Source organism: Microcaecilia unicolor, chromosome 9 (assembly GCF_901765095.1).
Source record: "Microcaecilia unicolor chromosome 9, aMicUni1.1, whole genome shotgun sequence".
NCBI classification, from domain to species: domain Eukaryota; kingdom Metazoa; phylum Chordata; class Amphibia; order Gymnophiona; family Siphonopidae; genus Microcaecilia; species Microcaecilia unicolor.
The window spans coordinates 209,957,452-209,972,643 of NC_044039.1; positions in this window are offsets into that span (position 1 = coordinate 209,957,452).

Here is a 15,192-nt window from a genome sequence, read left to right on the forward strand (position 1 = left end):
GTGTGTTTTTCATTTGGTCATTTTTTTTTTTTGAAAATGGTCAAAAAGGATAAGCATACTGAATACAGCAACGTCTAGAAAAAGGCAGTTTTAGAAACAAAAAGATAAACATTTTTGCCGGTTCAGAAATGGTCATGCTTGCTCTTTGATTTCTGGACATGTTGAGCAAAATGTCCAAAGTTGGATTTAGAGGTCAAATCGAAAGTGTCCCTCTTTGTCTTCCTGAAAGAAATTTTGATAATCGCGGCCACGTTGCCAGTAGTAAGCAGATAGAAGAAAATGCAGCATTGATTGAGGAAAACTTTTGATTTATGAACAGGTCTATGCATATGAAAAGAACGATGTGACATGATTATACATTTTTTCAGGAATTCACAGCACTGACTACAGTCGCTAGGCACCCAGAGGCGTAGCCATGGGTGGGCCTGGACGGGCCCAGGCCCACCCATTTTCCCTCCAGGCCCGCCCATCCTTCGTACGCTGTCGCTGCCCTTTTGTCCCGCGGAGGCAGTGTTCAGCGTTTCCTTCCTGCCCTGTCTTCTCCCCAGGCTCCGCTGCATCGTCCCTGCAAGTGGAATCCTTTTCCTTTTCGGCCGCCGCACTGCGCTGCCATACACACAGGCAGCTTCGCTCCTCCCCCGCCACATCCATTCTGGCCCTCTCTGATGCACTTCCTGTTAGGGCCGGATGATCGCAGTGGGGGAGGAGCGAAGCTGCCAGTGTGTATGGCAGCGCAGCGCGACGGCCGAAAAGGAAAAGGATTCCACTGGGACGATGCAGCGGAGCCTGGGGAGAACACAGTACAGGAAGTAAACGCTGAACGCTGCCTCCGCCGGACAAAAGGGCAGCGACAGCGTGGGAAGGATGTGGATTCGCTGGCCTCGGGGGGAAGTGGCTGAGCTGCTGGGACATAGGAGGGAGAGGAGGAACGGACTTAAGGGAAGGGAGAAGCTGCTGGGACATGGGAGGGAGAGGAAGAAGGGACTGGAGGGAAGGGAGAGAGCGTCTGGGACATGGGAGGGAGAGGAAGAAGGGACTGATGGGAAGGGAGAGCTGCTGGGACATGGGAGGGACTGGCGGGAAGGGAGAGAGCTACTGGACATGGGAGGGAGAGGAGGAAGGGACTGGAGAGCTGCTGGACAAGGGAGGAAGAAGGGACTAGAGGGAAGGGAGAGAGCTGCTGGACATGGGATGGAGAGGAGGAGGGGATTGGATGGAAGGGAGAGGGCTGCTGGACATGGGAGGGAGAGGAGGAAGGGGCTGGAGAGCTGCTGGACAAGGAAGGAAGAGGAAGAAGGGACTAGAGGGAAGAGAGCTGCTGGACATGGGAGGATAGGGAGAGAAAGAGGGGAGATGGATGAAAGGATGCAGAGAGAAAGGGGAGAAACTAGAAGGATGTGGAGAGAGGGAGGAGACTGAACAGAAAAGGGTAGAGAGATAGGCACTGGATAGAAGGAGAGGGGAGATAGAGACACTAGATGGAAGGATCAGGAGAGAGGGTAGATGAGTGGAAGGATAAGGAGAGAAAGAGGGAAGACACTGGATGGAAGGGTAGGGAGAAAAAGGAGACGCTGGATGCAAAAGAAAGAGGGGAGCTGCTGGATGGAAAGAGGGAGAGGACAGAGTAGGGAAAGACTGGAGAATAAGAGGAAGGGCCATGTGGAGAACAAGGGTAAGGAAAAGATGAAAAGCCATAGGTGATGAACGGACAGGAAAACCATGGCAAGAGAAAGACGAAGGAAAGCAGAATCTAGAGACTGGGAGCAACACAATGAGAAAAAGTAAATGGCCATACAACAAAGGTAAAGAAAATAATTTTATTTTTAATTTAGGATAAAGTAATATGGTACCTGTGTTAATAAAGTTTCAGAGACCAATACTTCCTTCCTTAGGTCAGGAGAGGATACCATAACAGCATTATACTGACCTGAGGCAGGAGGTTTTGGCCTCATGAAAGCTCACTGAAAAGTGTGACTAAATTTTGCTGGGGGAGGGGGGTAGAGAGAAAATTTTGTGCCCACCCACTTTGGGTTCAGGCCCACCCAAAATTGGCAGTCTGGCTACGCCACTGCCACGGACCCTGAGGCAGACATCGAAACTCAGGCCAAAGTTGGGCCGTGGAGGGTGTAACACGACTGCGAAGCTGGAGAGATAAGTGCACCTTAGAACCCTTGAGATATAAATAAGTAAGGTTCAAGGTTTAGAAATTCAACACCTAGGAGGTTTTTAAGCCTATGATGAATGAAAGGAGCCTCCCTAAAGTTGTAAGATAAATCAACAAGGGAGTTCCCCTTAGCATTTGAGGCTTTTCCTCTTTCAAATATAAAAGACGACACATCACATTTATATATATTGTTTGGATATCTTTTAGTAGTTTATCCTCTGCTAAATAAAAGCTCAGGAGTGGAGGAGTGCCCATTGTGGTTAGGGTGGTGGACTTTGGTCCTGGGGAACTGAGGAACTGAGTTGGATTCCCACTTCAGGCACAGGCAGCTCCTTGTGACTCTGGGCAAGTCACTTAACCCTCCATTGCCCCATGTAAGCCGCATTGAGCCTGCCATGAGTGGGAAAGCGCGGGGTACAAATGTAACAAAAATAAAATAGATACTATTGGAGATTCTACATGGAATGTTGCTACTACTGGAGATTCTACATGGAATGTTGCTATTCCACTAGCAACATTCCATGTAGAAGGCTGCGCAGGCTTCTGTTTCTGTGAGTCTGACGTCATGCACGTACGTGCAGGACATCAGACTACCAGAAGCAGAAGCCTGCGCGGCCACATTGGTGATCTGCAAGGGCCGACTTCTACATGGAATGTTGCTAGTGGAATAGCAACATTCCATGTAGAATCTCAAATAGTAGGAGGAGTGGGCTAGTGGTTAGGGTGGTGGACTTTGGTCCTGAGGAACTGAGTTCGATTCCCACTTCAGGCACAGGCAGCTCCTTGTGACTCTGGGCAAGTCACTTAACCCTCCATTACCCCAAGTAAGCCGCATTGAGCCTGCCATGAGTGGGAAAGCATGGGGTACAAATGTAACAAAAAAAAAAAGTGGGTTAATATGCCAACACATACCCCCGCATTCTATATAGTCTGACTTAAGTTGCGTGTGCAAATAGGTCATATTCTGGATTTGCATGTGCTATTTAATTAGTTAATAAGCCAATCAGCACTGTTAATTGCCAAGTAACAAGCAATTATTGAGACTAATTGGCATTAGTTAGAATTTATACGCACAACTGGCTAAGTATATTCTCTAACGTGAAGTGTGTAAATTCTAAGTTGTTTAGTTGGAAAGGTGGCATGGCCATGCGTGTGAAATAGATTTTAGAAACACCCACGACCAGCCTATGTTATAGAATACACTCGGTCACGGTTTACTTGGCATAACTGCCCATAACTATATTTAATCACATGGATGGGCGCTCGGTGTATTCTATAAACCATGCAGAACTTTAGGCATATTCTATGAAGGACGTCTACATTTAGGAGGTCTACTTTATAGAATACGCCTAGGCGTATTTTTTTCGGTGCTGATTTTTTTTAGGCATGATATATAGAATCTAGTCCTTGGCCCTTAAAACTTTCAGAAATAGGCAAGCTGATTTAATTTCATTAAATGCTGTAGGTGCGTTGACTTTTATACTCAATTACTACATCAAAACTTAGACTTTCTCTTGGTACTATCATTTTGGCATTAGTGAAAAGGCCTCAAGAGCTACATTGGCAAACCACAGGCTCCTGCTAGATGCATCGTTGTTGTACAGGTTTCAAAAAAAAAAAAAAAAGAATGAGACACACAGAACAGACCAAAGGTGGTTGTAGAGGTGTGAGACCTATTCACATAAATTTATTTATTTTATTTTATTGCATGTGTATCCCACATTTTCCCACCTATTTGCGGGCTCAGTGTGGCTTACAATACATTGTCAATAATGGAAATACGATTTGTTACCAAAATGAGCTTTCTCAGATTTCAAAACTAAAATGGATGGGTCAAAAGAAAGGATAAGGGATTTAAAAATTGTGGATATACTGAAAATTGCAACACAGAACATTAGCAGTCTTTGGACTAAAATATATTACAATACAAGGTACTTATTTTCCACATCTTACTGAAGGTTTAGAGTGGATTACAAAACAATATAACGGGAGAAAAACCTGTTCCCGAAAAACAATATACTTAACAATACAAATTATACAATCAAAAACTTTAAAAACAAAAAAAAGAAAATTTTCAGTAATTTTCTAAATCAAAAATAGGAGAACTCCAGTCTAATTGAACTTGTGAAAATGTTTTTCTTCTTGGCAGTGATCATAATGACTAATGAGAAACTTAAAAGTACTACAGTGGTCGGGTACACGGCAGAGTAATTCAAAATGTCAGAGCACGCTGTGGAATACAAGTCTATAGATTAGAAATGCAAAAAAATAGAAGGTAAAGCTATCTTGTAAAAATGACACTTTTTACCATTAGAAGAAAGAAAAGTGCTACAGGCCACTTGACTGTGATCGGAGTCTGTGTGCCTGAAGAAGTGCAGGATTCAGGAACCAAAATTTTATGAGGCATAAATATAATGAAAGGGAATTATTTAATTAAAGTCGGAGATGTTAGTGCTGGTTTGGGGGAACTACTTATCCCTACAGGAAACATTTTCTGAAGATCATATGAGTAGGAATGGTTAAGAACTAAGGGGATTTGCAGCACTTAATGACCTTAAAAAATACATTTTGCAAGAATACATATATCAGTGCATTTACTTGAAATGTGAGGGAAAATCCACTTCTACTATCACCCGCCTAATCACTTCCTACATAAGTACATAAGTAATGCCATACTGGGAAAAGACCAAGGGTCCATCGAGCCCAGCATCTTGTCCACGACAGCGGCCAATCCAGGCCAAGGGCACCTGGCAAGCTACATATTATTCCTGGAATTGTGGATTTTTCCAAGTCCATTTAGTAGCGGTTTATGGACTTGTCCTTTAGGAAACCGTCCAACCCCTTTTTAAACTCTGCTAAGCTAACCGCCTTCACCACATTTTCCGGCAATGAATTCCAGAGTTTAATTACACGTTGAGTGAAGAATAATTTTCTCCGATTTGTTTTAAATTTACTACACTGTAGTTTCATCGCATGCCCCCTAGTCCTAGTATTTTGGAAAGCGTGAACAGACGCTTCACATCCACCTGTTTCACTGCACTCATTATTTTATATACCTCTATCATGTCTCCCCTCAGCCGTCTCTTCTCCAAGCTGAATAGCCCTAGCCTCATTAGTCTTTCTTCATAGGGAAGTCATCCCATCCCCGCTATCATTTTAGTCGCCCTTCGCTGCACCTTTTCCAATTCTACTATATCTTTCTTGAGATATAATTCCTCTTTCTTCCCTGCTTAATCTCTACACACTACTAACTGTATCTGATATTCTGTAATGACAATGTCATAACAAAACCACGTAAGCCACATTGAGCCTGCAAATAGGTGGGATAATGTGGGATACAAATGCAATAAATAAAATAAATAAATAAATAAATAAATTAAGACAGACTGTATCAGGGGTCCCAAATTAAGGTTTGTGACTCTTGCAGCAAGTTCTTCTAGCCTCCCGTGCTTTTGCTGTCCCCCAGATCAGATCCTGCCTGCATTGCTTTTCTTTCCGTTTTGCCAAACGTACACCACATTTCAGTCAGCAAATATTGTCTCGGTCTCATCTGGCAGAAGGCTGGCTATGGGAATCGCCAGTGCTGGAGGGAGAACGGCGCTTCAGGTCAGTAAAAATGACCAGAACTGACCGTGTGCAGGGGACTGTCGCGGGGGGGGGGGGAGCGGGTGGAGAGGAAAAGCGGCGGCAGCAGGCGGATGGAGAGGAAATGCGGCGGCGGGTGGAGAGGAAATGCGAGGCCTGTGCCCACCCAGTCCACCTCCAGGCCCATCTAAAGATTAAACTCTGGCTACGCTACCGGAATGTCCAGATGTCGCAGGAATGCCCACTCTCCGCTCCCTCTGCGAAAATATTTTTTTTTAATAGTTAATGCGTGCTTAGTGCATGAAAACAGGCAAAATCTGTTTTCCAATAACACCAGCCTTTAGTAAAATGGTCCCTTAATGTATTTTTATGTACTTGATGTTTAAAGATTATAAATCATTTCAATGCATTTCTGTGCAACCAGCATATTAAGTTACGTTAATAAAATTAATCGATATACCTGCAGCCTGACAGACAGACCCAGCGGCTACTTTTAAGTCCATCACTGTGGCACACTCTAAACAGCTACTAATGCTGGTACAGCTCTTGCCAAACCTCTGGGCCCCCAGGTTCCCTACACATCCTGCTACGGAGATCTGGAAGTCTAAACGGCTGCATATCTGCTAGGGTTTTTAGTTTAATTATTTTACCTGAAGCTTGCCAAACATATCCAGCTACTAATTAATGCTATTATCATAGCCTGCCAGGCCGACTTGGCTCTGCGGTTGCTTGTATTTCTGCTAAGATTTCTAACATTTCATTTTATCTGCTTTGCCATTCATTCGTTCTGGAGTTCCAGCATTTATTGTTCCAGCATCTAGGTATGGCACTTTAATTACATGCTGTTAGGTTGTATTTCTGCTCTCTCTTTATTTTCTGCAACTAATCATTCACTGTGCAGTTCCCAGACCTTACTGATTTAACCTCCATCAGGGTCGCTGAGAGGGGGGAGGGCAGGGGGGGACAAAATTCCCCGGGCCTCCAAGGGGGGGCCCAGCGCCGGGGTCAGGCCACCGGCGCTGCAGTTCCCGGTCTCACCTGCCTGCCTCCTCGGCTCCGGGCCCCTTGCATTCGAAGCGGCAGTCGCAGATGGCCCCTTTTCCGGCCTTCCCTCCCTGTGTCCCGCCCTCGTGGAAACCGGAAGTTACATCAGACGAGGGCGGGACACAGGGAGGGAAGGCCGGAAAAGAGGCCATCTGCGACTGCCGCCTTGAATGCAGGGGGCCCGGAGCCATGGAGGCAGGCAGGTGAGATGGCGGACTGCAGCGGCGGGGGGAGCGACAGGGGAGGGCGGAGGTGGGGCGGCCCTGACCTCCATCACCTGCAGTGGGTGAAATTTCCATGCATACAACACCCTCTCTGTGAAAAATATTTCCTGACGTTGCTCCTGAATTCGCCCCCTCGGAGCACATAGCCCTGGATTCTATATATGGCGCCAAGATTCTGTGTGGACATACGCCCGTAACTTAATTGGCCTTAGAAGGTAAATCAACGTTTTTAACAGCACTTAAGCAATAACGAGCACTAGTTGGCAATAATTACAATTTATGCATGGAAATCGCTAAGCATGTTCTATAAAGAACTGCACCTAAATTGCAAAGTGCGCAGTTCAAAATAAACACGCATAGCTTAAAAGGGGCACGCTTATGGGCGTTTTGTGGGCATTCCAAAATTTCCAAGAGTTATTACAGAATACGGGTCAGTGTGCCTAAATATACACGCATGGACTTGCATCAGATTTTTATTGGCGTAGAAGGACAAGCGTAGATTTAGGCATTATGATATCGACTAAGCATAATTCTATACATCACGCCTATATCTTATAGAATACGCTTAGTTCCATGTGGATTTTTTAGGCGCCATATATAGAATCTAGCCTACAACGACCTCTTGTTTTTAAGAACACGGGTAGGAAAATTAGGGCCTGAAAGCTAGAGCCAGCCCACCCCCAAGTCATCTTAAATTATCTACTTGCAGCCCTTCCTGTGGCCCAGGAACTCCACAACATGCGGCTTGCTACCCTTTTCCTCCTACACTTGTGTGCGACACAAGTTGCTATACATTTACAAGGAAATCTAACAAAAACCTGTACTCCGAGGGTATGAGCCTCTGGGTTGCAGCAAGGAGGCGGGGCTAGTGCTGGGCAGACTTATACGGTCTGTGCCAGAGCCGGTGGTTGGGAGGAGGGGCTGGTGGTTGGGAGGCGGGGATAGTGCTGAGCAGACTTATACGGTCTGTGCCAGAGCCGGTGGTTGGGAGGCGGGGATAGTGCTGGGCAGACTTATACGGTCTGTGCCCTGAAGAGCATAGGTACAAATCAAAGTAGGGTATACACAAAAGTAGCACACATGTTCAACGAGGCTCATTTTCAAAGCACTTAGCCTCCCAAAGTTCCATAGAAACCTATGGAACTTAGCCTCCCAAAGTGCTTTGAAAATATGCCTCATGAGTTGTCTTGTTGGGCAGACTGGATGGACCGTGCAGGTCTTTTTCTGCCATCATCTACTATGTTACATGGGTCAACATCATCAGCGTGAGTTACAAGATCCAATTTTGGTGATATCCAAATACTTGCACGTTGTTAAAAGGAGCGTGGTTGAGGTCAGGCCTAGAGCCTTGACAAACCGCAGCCAGACAGCGGGTTTAAAGGGGAAACAATGATGTGCACTGTTTCTTTCACAGGTGGGGTGAAATGAAACACAAAAGCTATTCTTGGACTCGAGCATTCTCTCCTGTGGCCTTCTCCTGCATAGCCATGGCGTGCATTAGACTGACCCTCAAAAGGCAGTACAAACAGCTTGTTTCTGGCCTGGTGTCCCAGAGTTAAAGCCCTGGGTTCCAAAGTTACAGTTTCAAAAGGGTTCCAAGATGAAACTGCCCTACCTGACTGGAGCTTCTGTAGTTTACACATAGACTTTAGAAATCAAACAAAATAAAACATGGAAAAGAAAATAAGATGATACCTTTTTTATTGGACATAACAATACATTTCTTGATTAGCTTTCGAAGGTTGCCCTTCTTCGTCAGATCGGAAGTAAGCAAATGTGGTAGCAGATAGTATATATAAGAGAAACATCAAAGCATTACTTTGACAGTCTGACAGAGTGGGAGGGTGGGGGTATGCATGGGGACATCAAAGCATTTCATTGATATTCTAACAGAATGGGTGTTGGTAGGTGAGAGGAGGGTAATAAACAGAGAAATACAGCTTTATGGTTTATAATGGGTTAGAAAACCCAGATCCTTATTAAGTCCTGTTTGTTGGGTGTCAAAATATTCAATCATTCTTATTTCAAAGGTCTTACGTTCCTGTATTGTTTTAAAATTACCTTTCAGTATTCTTACTGTGAAATCACTGGTGCACTGTTCTGGTCTTGTGAAGTGTTGGCCCACAGGGGTGGGGGCTTGACTGGCAGTAAGAATACTGAAAGGTAATTTTAAAACAATACAGAAACGTAAGACCTTTGAAATAAGAATGATTGAATATTTTGACACCCAACAAACAGGACTTAATAAGGATCTGGGCTTTCTAACCCATTATAAACCATAAGCTGTGTTTCTCTGTTTATTACCCTCCTCTCACCTACCAACACCCATTCTGTTAGAATATCAATGAAATGCTTTGATGTCCCCATGCATACCTCCACCCTCCCACTCTGTCAGACTGTCAAAGTAATGCTTTGATGTTTCTCTTATATATACTATCTGCTACCACATTTGCTTATTTCCGATCTGACGAAGAAGGGCAACCTTCGAAAGCTAATCAAGAAATGTATTAAGTTATGTCCAATAAAAAAGGGATCATCTTATTTTCTTTTCCATGTTTTATTTTGTTTGATTTACTTTGGCATAAATGCTGGACAGGACAACATGAATCGGCATCCACCCACTTGTGAGAATATGCAAGCCTGCTTGTTCTCTGAGAAATATTTTTTCACTCAATGAATAGTTAAGCTCTGGAACCCATTGCCAGAAGATGTGGTAACAGCAGTTAGTGTATCTGGGTTTAAAAAGAGGTTTGGACAAGTTCCTGGAAGAAAATTCCATAGTCTGCTATTGAGACCGGACATGGGGAAACCATTTCTTGCCCTGGGATTAGTTGCTAATATTTTGGTTTCTGCCAGGTACTTGTGCCTGGATTGGCCACTGTTGGAAACAGCTAGATGGACCATTGGTCTGACCCAGTATGGCTATTCTTATGTTCTTTGTGTTTAACATTTAAAAGCATGATTTCTTGGAAGAGTGGAGATAAGAGGCCTGCTCAAAAGCAGGATTTCTTAGAAGGGGGAGATGAGGGGGCCTGAAAGTTAATTAGGGATTGGGGGGGGGGGGTTGCCTAGAGTGCCCAAAACACTTGGACTGGTCCTATTAGTGCTGAGACATGCAATCAGCTCTGATTTATGATAACGTTTTACTCACATTTTAGTGACTGGGTTTACGTTCATTACTTTAGTATATTGATCACCTTTTTGATATACTATTGTTTTTTTGATGTTGAGTGATTTTATACAACAGAAGCAAAACTTTAAAATCAATATGCTATCTAACTGGGAACCAGTATAAAGGTTAAACTAATGGGGTTAATATGATCAGTGAATTTAATTCCAATAAGAATGCAAGCTGCTGTATTTTGTACAAGTTGAAGGCTTTGTAACTGATATTTTGGGAGACCCATCTAAAAGTAACATAGCAACATAGAAAATGGCAGCAGATAAAGACCTTACGGTCCATCCAGTCTGCCCAAGAAGATAAACTCATTTTACATGGTATGTGATACTTTATATGCGAGTTTGATTTGTCCTTGCCTTTCTCAGGGCACAGACCGTAGAAGTCTGCCCAGCACTCTTCTTGTACTAAGTTCTGAAGCTAACATCGAAGCCCCTTAAAATTTATACTCCAGCCCATCCCTATCTATTCAGTCAGGATCAGGGCGTAGACTGTATAAGTCTGCCCAGCACTGTTCTTGTACTAAAAATTCTTAAGATTCTGGAATCCTAAAGAATTACAAGATTCTGGAATCCCAATTAGTAGCAACATTCCATGTAGAACCCAAAAGAGTAACACAGTAACATAGTAAATGACGGCAGATAAAGACCTGAACTGTCCATGCAGTCTGCCCAACAAGATAAACTTTATATGTCTACCCGAGTTTGATTTGTCCTTGCCTTTCTCAGGGCACAGACCGTAGAAGTCTGCCCAGCACTATTCTTGTACTAAGTTCTGAAGTCTCGACCATTGCTGAATGTCGACCCCTTGTGGCTGGATGGTACTGCATGCTAACTGGTTCCTGAGTTAGCTGCAGTTTCTGCCTCTCTCTCCCCCTCCCCCAATCTGACTAGGGCAGGAATGGTTAGGCAGAATTGTGAAGCGGAAAATATTAGGGCAAAAACTCCACAGAAATTATAAAGCGAGGGTTCATGATAACCATTATCCACCAATAGAGCCCAGTTCCGGTTCAGCTAGAAGCTCAACAGAATAAGAGGGACACATCTAGATGGGTGGGGGTGGAGCAAAGGCTACACCCTAGGGCAGTGGTGTTCATACATTTTTAAGCTGGGTCCACTTTGGATTCTAATGAGCTGAAGGAGAGCTGCCAAATATCTTCCCGTGTGGTGCCATGACACTGCTGTCAGATATCTATCCCCACCAGCCCACCTTCAGACTTCATTGGGGGGGGGGGGGGGGGGTGGGTGGTGTCCTCAAGGTTGTGAGCAATTTCCAAATGTATTGTCTCTTGAGAAATGCCTTATTTAAAAAAAAATGAGGCTCTCCCCCTCCCCCAAATCCACTTTATTTTATTTGTTTTCAACACTTGATATATCGCAAGTTCTTTCTGGTATCACAATAGTCTAACCCCCCCCCCCCCCCCGTTTACAAAGTGTAGCAATGCCAACAAAGCCCATTCAGAGTGAACGGGCTGTGTCAGCATTACAGCACCGCACCCACTCATGCAGCTTTGTAAACAGGGAGGTAAATGAGCAATTAAGACACGGCGAAATGTACAAACGTCTAAGTCTCCCAGATATGGGCACAAATATTTTATATTCCAAAGCTGGTAAAAAATCATGACCTCACAGCATTACAGATCTACATGTGCCTGGAAAGAAATTGATCTAACTTTAGTTCCAGACTTATCACCAAATCACTCAGGGGTAGAGACTCAATCCCTTGCAGTATTACTAGACAATCCAACTGCATCGACCGTAGGTCTTATAACCTTTAACATTTCTGTTTTTGAAGGAGCCAATTTCAGTTTGTTTGAACATAACCAATGTTCAACATTACATAGACATTCATTCATTTTTTTTGTTCATTTCTTGATATTCTTGGGCAAATGTTACTGTGGTTTATGTGTCTGCATGATACCTGCCGAGCATGAAACAGAACAAGAACTCAAATCTCACGAGGTGGAAAGTTTTTTTTTTGCTGAAAATGCACTGCTGATTTTGAGATTTACCTCAAAGTGTCTGAGACTGTCTGGAAAAATAAGTTGAGAGGTCAGCAGAGGACAAAAGGAGAAAGTGTTATTTACAAAGGTTTGCAGGCATGACCCTGCTTCAGAAACTCACTGTCTCCTCCCCCTGAACCCTATCAAGCTCATTTTCAAAGCACTTAGCCTCCCAAAGTTCCATAGAAACCTATGGAACTTAGCCTCCCAAAGTGCTTTGAAAATATGCCTCTGTATGAGCCCTCACTGGATGAACACCAGAGCCCAGGACTGCACTGATTGGTGAATCACCATTACTGAGGCTGGTGCCCCCTTAGTAATAAATATTATGCAACAGGAAAGTATATTTGGAATACCTCTACGTTCAAGAGTCAGTGCTGATAAGGTGACCCCCACAAAGACAACGATAGGGGATGTCCACTCATGATATACAATCTGGCCACTGGAGACTACAACTGGACCTCTGGTATGCTCATATTGGCTCTCTTCTCAGGTCACTTGACTCCCTGTGTCCACATACAGTTCAAACTCCTCTTACTGGCTTACAAGTGCATTCACTCCACAGCTCCTGAGTACCTCTCCACTCTTATCTTTCCCTACACTCTTCCCTGGGAACTCCGATCTTCAAGCAAATCTCTCTTATCTATACCCTTCTCCTCCACTGCCAAATCCAGACGCCTTTCCCTTTATCTTGCTGCACTGTATGCCTGGAATAGACTTCCTGATTCAGTACGTGAAGCTCCAACTCTGGCCATATTCAAATCTAGGCTAAAAGCTCATCTTTTTGAGGCTGCTTTTAATGACTAACTCCCATTTACCTGTTTCTTTATCCCTTATTTGTCCTGTTTGTTTGTCTGTCTTGATTAGATTATAAGCTCTGTCGAGCAGGGACTGTCTCTTACATACACAGTGGTGTGCTGGTAAATGTTTAACAGGCTCTCTCCCCGGTTCACCTCTGCGCCCCCCATCCACCTCTTCGTCCCCCCCCCCTCCAAATTGCAGAGCTGTGGTTGCCGCACCTCAAGAAAGATATAGTGGAATTGGAAAAGGTGCAGCGAAGGGCGACAAATGATAGCGGGGATGGGACGACTTCCCTATGAAGAAAGACTAAGGAGGCTAGGGCTTTTCAGCTTGGAGTAGAGACGGCTGAGGGGAGACATGATAAAGGTATATAAAATATTGAGTGGAGTGGAACAGGTGGATGTGAAGTGTCTGTTCACGCTTTCCAAAAATACTAGGACTAGGGGGCATACAATGAAACTACAGGTAGTAAATTTAAAACAAATCGGAGAAAAAAATTTTTCTTCACCCAATGCATAACTCAACTCTGAAATCCGTTGCCGGAGAACGTGGTGAAGGCGGTTAGCTTAGCAGAGTTTAAAAAGGGGCTAGATGGTTTCCTAAAGGACAAGTCCATAAACCACTACTAAATGGACTTGGGAAAAATCCACAATTCCAGGAATAACATGTATAGAATGTTTGTACGTTTGGGAAGCTCGCCAGGTGCCCTTGGCCTGGATTGGCCGTTGTCGTGGACAGGATGCTGGGCTCGATGGACCCTTGGTCTTTTCCCAGTGAGGCATTAGTTATGTACTTATGACTATAGCCAGGGAGAGAGCCTGGGGGGGGGGGGGGGGGGGGGGATGCATTACTCCAGGAAAAAAAAATTAAATGCTCCCAGGTTCCAATCTAATTCATGTTTAATGTGGGATAAAATGCCACAAATAAGTAAATAAATATAAACTTTTAATGCTGAGCACCTCATTCTCAAAGTGGACATATTCCAAACACTATAATGAAAATAAAATGATTTTTTTCTACCTTTGTTGTCTGGTGACTTTGTTTTTCTGATCATGCTGGCCCAGTATCCGATTCTGCTGCTATCTGTCCTCTTAACTCCAACACTTGTACAATTAGAAACAGTGAACAATAAATTCTAAATAGTCTAAAGTTCTTCTCCCAGTACCAGTCTGCAACACCTTTGTAAGATATACTAGCTTCATTCATTCAGCACTGCAGTCACATGTACATCAAATCTGGGTAAGAATTATGCTGATTAAAAGAACAGGTACCAAACCCCAAGCAGCAGGCCAGTGATACCAGCCAACAATCAATGAATCGCACATAAATTTCGCATAGCTGGGATGCATAAAGTGAGAACTGCTCGTAGCAATATTTTCAAGTCTTAATCACCCTGCTCCATTATTCAATTTCTTCCATTCCAGTCACAAGCTGGATTATTCATGTGAACAATAGTTTAAACAGGTTTTGGTGGCTTGGAGCAGTGTTTGATGAATTTGTGCTAAGATGACATGAAATGAAATTGGATTCCAGACTACGTTACAGCTAGTACCAAATTAATGGCTAAGAACTACTTGCTAATGTGTCATCTCTGGTTTCTCTTATTCTTCCCATTTTGTTAAATCACACTATGAATATAACTGATGAAACATTTATTGTGAAATACCATCTTGGATAGCAATTTTTTTCCTAAAAGGCTGCCTATCTGATGCCAAAAATATCCTAAAGGTACATAAATGTCTTTTTGCATCAATAGTGAGTAATTTCCTTACCTAGACATAAATGCACAGTGTAAAATTCAAGAACAGCAAAAAAGGTTTTATGTTGCCTGCTTACAAGAAGAATTATTCACTTGAATTTCTCTGCATAATAAAACAACAAGGCACAAGTTCAGTAACACTCAACTCATATTAAAACAATGATTCGCTTGACAAAATCACTTCTGGCCATAGTTTTAAGAAGTTGTTTTCTGGTTTAAGCTAAGAAGGAATATCCAACGCTTGGCCGTTTGTTTATAGCTAATAATCTGAACTGTAGTTTGTGTGTTTATTTAGAGGGTGGGGAGCAGGGTTAAATGGTTTGTCTCCTGATGCCATTTGGGACACACATCAAATTGCACTCCAGCCTCCACAACCTCAGAAAAATTAATTGCAAGATCAATAGCTACTGTTCCAGAATGTACACAGCTTCGATA